This window comes from Oryzias melastigma, linkage group LG1 (genome assembly GCF_002922805.2).
Source record: "Oryzias melastigma strain HK-1 linkage group LG1, ASM292280v2, whole genome shotgun sequence".
Lineage (NCBI taxonomy): Eukaryota > Metazoa > Chordata > Actinopteri > Beloniformes > Adrianichthyidae > Oryzias > Oryzias melastigma.
The window spans coordinates 9,305,965-9,311,522 of NC_050512.1; the positions used below are offsets into that span (position 1 = coordinate 9,305,965).

The 5,558-nt window shown below is 39.9% G+C and overlaps 1 long non-coding RNA gene across 1 annotated transcript; it reads right to left on the reverse strand.

The window, feature by feature from the left end:
- Positions 1-1,174: 1,174 nt before the first annotated feature.
- Positions 1,175-4,325, reverse strand: LOC112137149. Its single transcript, XR_002917491.2, has 3 exons — positions 4,140-4,325; positions 3,950-4,019; positions 1,175-1,720 (listed from the first exon to the last, which is right to left on the reverse strand). It is a non-coding gene; the product is annotated as an uncharacterized LOC112137149 (long non-coding RNA).
- Between the last annotated feature and the right edge of the window lie 1,233 nt (positions 4,326-5,558).

Here is a 5,558-nt window from a genome sequence, read left to right on the forward strand (position 1 = left end):
TCACTGTTCCCTCAAAACACAGTGTAGGGCATCATTATGGACTATTCCTGGCACCCAGCAGTCAGACCGAAATATAGTACAAAATGCCTCATTCAAAGGGTGAGGTATGAAAGCTTTACAGAGGCTGGAGTGTGAAAGCTACCTGCAGCTTCATGGAATTATTGTCATGGCTGGTTTGAGCCATTGAACTGGATGTGACCATTGTACCACATTACCTTTCAAGCCTGCTGCAATTTTAAAATTATGTACTCTCAAGACATAACACCTTTCAAATCCTTTGAAGAATACATGTTTAATGTGATACAAACATTTTGATCAAATGAAAACAGAATATTTACCTTTTATTTTTTTTTTCTTAAGCATGAATACTAATAGTTTCAGGTTTTCTAGAAATGTCTTGTTTTGATCCATTCTGATTCATCCCCTCCAGACGAATAGAAAAGAACATCTTTGCTTTCTTTTTCTGAGCTGGAATCTGGTTCAAAACTGTACGGGTGGATAGATCCGATATTGCTCACCATTTTTGTTGCACCGTTAATGTTAGGTTAGGGCATGTGAGGAGCTGTAAGCTAGCACAAGAGGATGTCAACAAATGGATGCCAACAGTCCCACCACAACTCAAATGTAAGTTTCTAGTGAACTACAGCTCCTCTGGAAAAACTGTCCTAGAAAACACAAGTATTTTGATTTTGGTTAAAAACAGCATAATCATAATTAAAAGACCACAAGGAATGCTTTTAGAAAAGATCAAAATATGATTTGAGGAGGGTTTTAAATATGTTCTTTTGACATTTGAAAATATGTGGATACAAACTGTATCCGACCAGTGCCGGTTGCTGCAATGCTCTGAAGCACACTTGAATAAAACTCTGCCTACATGCATACAGCACATAGCAGCATAATTCCTGCCAGCAGCAAAGTCTTTAACCACACCACAGTCATTTACCACACTGAAATCACACACACTCACTGTAGGCTACACAATCAAACACACTCAAACTAAGTCGCGATCGGTTGAATGGCGCTGTGCATTAAGGTTGAAGGGCCAATCGGTGAGGTTGCTCTGCACTGAGCAACATGCATTTTCACTGTACCTCAGTCATTATTCTGGCACTTCAGTCTTCCTGCCATGTGTTTGTTTGTGCTTTTTTATTTTATTCTTTGTCTTTTTGAAATTTAAAGTCAGAAAATGTAGTGCATCACCGAGCAGTTGCCGATTTGCACATTGTACGCATAACAACTCAACACCTGTTTGTTGGCATGTGCATTATTCATGATGTTGCTGCGTATGGTACATTATAAAGAAAACACACTAAGTCTCTGCTTCAGAATGCCTCTCTTTGTCTGTGGAGGAGCTGGACTCACTCCAAGGCCTGCTCCCTGGCTGTGTAGCCCAGATTAGTGGCCCCTGACTAGACTGCAATGGCAGAGCGAGTTCTCATCATCCAGGAGCTCCAGGGAAGCTGAGAGGTTCTGAGGTTCCCCAGAAAACTCACATTGATTGGCAAAGTGTCCATCTTTCCATCAGCAACTGGGGGGACTTGGTCTTTGGAGCTTGTGATGATACTTTAATGGCCAATTATAATGAGTGCACAGGGTTTTTGGCTTGATTTGCCAGGACATCTTGACAGCTGCAGTGTGAACGAAACAACACTGAAGAGACTTGTGTTCACTTTGGTCGTATCCTGCACTCCAGCAACACTGGATCATGTCCTGTCAACTGACACAGCAGTACTAATTATTGACAGTTGTCTTGGTTTCCAAAGAAAGCAAATAAATCAATGCTAAATAGTTGTTTAGTTGTTTTCTGGTTTCAGCAAAAGTAAATTAACAATCATTCCAAACACATCTTTTAAATCAATTTTTGTTTCTTTATTTTGTGTCCAATGATCAATGCACTGTTTGTGGACCAAGGAATTCAGTCAAAAGTGGAGACAGTTCGATCTAAATAGAATCTAAGACAAAAACATAAAGCCTGTAAAGAAATTTAGGTTTTCAGGAATTTTTAGTTTTCTTGAAAGGACACTTTTGTGTTTGACTTTTTAAGCAATTTCAGAATAGAAAAAAAGATGTTTTCAAGCTTTAATTTATCCAACCTTCACAATTTATTTCCAAATCGTTTTTTATGGGCGGCCGTGGTGCAGTGGTAGGGCGGTCGACTCCTGATCAGAAGTGAGCGGGTTCGATTCCCGCCTTGCCCGCCCATGAGTCGAAGTGTCCTTGGGCAAGACACTGAACCCCGAATTGCCTCTGGTGGAAGGTTGGCGCCAGTGTTCGGCAGCGGAGCCACCACCAGTGTGTGAATGTGTGTGTGAATGGGTGAATGGGTCTGTGACTGTGAAGCACTTTGGGCCCTCGAAGGAGGGTAGAAAGCGCTATACAAGTATACGCCATTTACCATTTTATTTTTTTTATTTTATTGGTTCTTTGCTTATATGGACATAGAAAAATTGAGGAGTCGAAGTTTAAAGCCTTAATCTGGTCATAGCAAAAATGGTTCAGCGCTCATTTGATGCTCTACCTACAAACGATTTTTTCAGCTGTTTCGTTTCACATTAAACCTATCAATACACAATTGGAAACACAAGTGTTTTTCAGTACCAGCTAGTACAATGAGAAAGGTCTATAAAGTTCATTAAAGGTACAGATCATCTTTGAGAGACATAATCCATATAAAAAGCCGGAAAATCAAATTGTTGGATTTTTAAGTAATTTATTTGTAATATTGTGCAGAAAGTGTTCCTAACTCCTACAAATAAGCAACAATTCTCACAGGACTGTTACTTATTCTTTAACACTTAAACACCAGGGCTTTAACTCCAGTATTCATGCTCCTTGGACAACTGTAACTGTTTAGGCTATGAATATAATTTCAACAGATTTCTAAAGTGCAAAAAAGCCAATTTACACTGATATGCAATAAATGTAAATTTTGCATATCGACACAAAGCAACACACTCTCAGTAAAATGCGTACATATTCAACGACTTTGCACTCTGAAATACCGTGTATAATATACGCCAAACACGGTCTTTGCGTGCATATGATACGCAATGGTAGAGAATGGGTTGTGCCGGCGTACAATATACACGACTTTTTAGGTTTCGTTTTGATCACGTGGTCAGAAATCCTCCGGCTCTTTTCTAAATGACGTTGTTCCTGGTTAAGGTTAGGATTACGGTTATGGTTAGGGTTAGAAAAGCAAATTGTTCATTTGTGGGGCTGTCTGTGATGCTCACGCCTCCACCAGGGGACGTGTCAAACGTGGAAAACACATTTTAACACATTTAGGACCGCGGGTATTATATGCACGCAAAAACCGGTTTGGGCGTATATTATACACAGTATTTCCCAAATCGTGGCATATGTACGCATTTTACTGAGACTGGGCTGACACAAAGCCACTTCTCCCCAAGTCAGAATCCGTTGGGAGGACGTTAATTCCATAAATGGTTGAAGAGTTACAGGAGTTCAAGAAACGTGTTATTTTGCTGTGGCTGGTGACAGCTCCAGTGTTCAAGGGTTAAGACGTTCCTCCATCCTCCACTTCTTACCTGTATCAATTGCAGCTATTTGAACCGGTTATCTACATAAAACACACCTCTTCACATTCTTAAGCAGTCAGACCAAAGAGCTGTCGAAGGGCACCAGGGACAGAATTGTACACCAAAACAAGACTGGAGAGAACCAATCTAAAATAAGCAATAAGCTATTGACCCCCCCCAAATTTTTTTGTTGTATCATTACACGAATGAATACTTTTTTGAAAAATCCTTCCTGGCTTTCTTTTTTACATTCTGTCTCTCACAGTTGAAGTGTATCATGAACATGACAGACTTCTGTCATCTTTAGAAGTGGGACATTTGCAGAAGCAGCGACTGCTAAATACTTTTTAGCCCCTCTGTAAAGGCCTTTACAGTCTCTTTTTTCTTCCTTCCCTCACACTCACCTCTCCGTCTCTCCTGACATTTAACAGCCTGTACTTCCGTGATCTGTAATTTCTTGTCATCACCGGCAATCTAGCAATTGAAAAAGAGGTTAAACTTGTGAGTTGAAACAGACAGGACGGGTTGAGACGAGTAATGGTGACATTTGCTGCTGTGTTTACAGCTGCAGGTGTGAAAAATGGAGGTGATTACGTAGAGATGAAGGCAGTCACCATAGGACAACACTTTGGAGAAAACACAGGCAGCAAATCCCACTTATGAGCCTTTTGGTCTTAATCCGACTGTGGGAGTTTTGTCATAATCCTGGGCATAGCTCCCTTCTTAACCTAAGAAAAACATTGTTGAAGATTACTTCAAAGCTGTCTTTCTTCATATTACCCCCCCCCCCCCTTGTCTTTTTAGTTTATCACTGCTTGTTTTTAAAACTATTTCATCATGAATTTGTTTTTTCCTAAACTTTCCTAGAACTATTTTTTCTGAATGGGTGTTAATATTGTTCAAATTTAAATCTGTTGGACTTTTTTTGTCACATTGAGGAAAGTAAAAAAATTCAAAAAATTCCAAAAAGTTTTTCTGCATGTCAGAGGTTTTGCCCATTTTTCTGTGTACGTGTTAACAGCCAGAAAAATGTTGACGTATTAAAAAATAGTTTTTTAAACCAGATTGATTACATACATGAAATTAACACATAGGTTCTCCAATGAAATACATCCATTATCAAAGGGGGGGGTTGGTGGACCCTATCCAAGTTATATAATTCTACCTTCACACCAGGCTTTTGACATAAGTATTTTTTTTTTAAATTCTTGAATGCACTACATGCACTTTCTTAAGGTGCGTACACACTGGCCTCATTGACTCGTGTTTAAGTGGTCACTTTTAATGAAAAGCCTATGCAAACGTACGTAGAATGTTTAGCCCATGGTGTTTACACTGGACTGTCATTACATAATACAAGCACATGTCCACCACCTACAGTTGGAAGAGGCTCTGTGCAAAAAGGCGACAATCTAGCAAATTTTGCTCCAAGCTCAGAGCAAGACTTGGAGTCACAGAATTCCATCCAGGCACAAACCACCATTATTAATTTCTCCTACACCATTAATTTTCAAACAATTGGCACTCCTGTGAATTAAAAGGGATGATACCCATTTGTCACTTGCAAATTCAAGTCTCTGCTTGGTAAAAGTTCTACCTGGTTTAACTTTCAATACCCATCCATTGGCTATGCGTTTTGTATGTGGAACCCAAAAAAGTCATAAAAACGTGTGTCGCGTTGCATGAACATGAGAGTTTGGTATGCAGAAGCCCATTTACACTTATTATAGAATGTGTCTTGCCAAGGGCAGTGGGAATGTAGCTTTAGGGCTAAAGCAACAGGTTGCCAGTACTTTGCAAAGTCATTAAACAAGAAAATAAACTAACTTTATTATCTTTTGGTGACATTTACAGTTACTACTGACTCAAACATCCAGCTGCTATAAAGAGAGTTTTCTATCTAACCAACTCTTTCAGGGGGCGGAGCCAACATAGTGTGACTGGGGCGGAGCCAACAATGTATTACGGGGGCGGAGCCAACAGTGTGTGACAGGGGCGGAGCCAACAATGTAT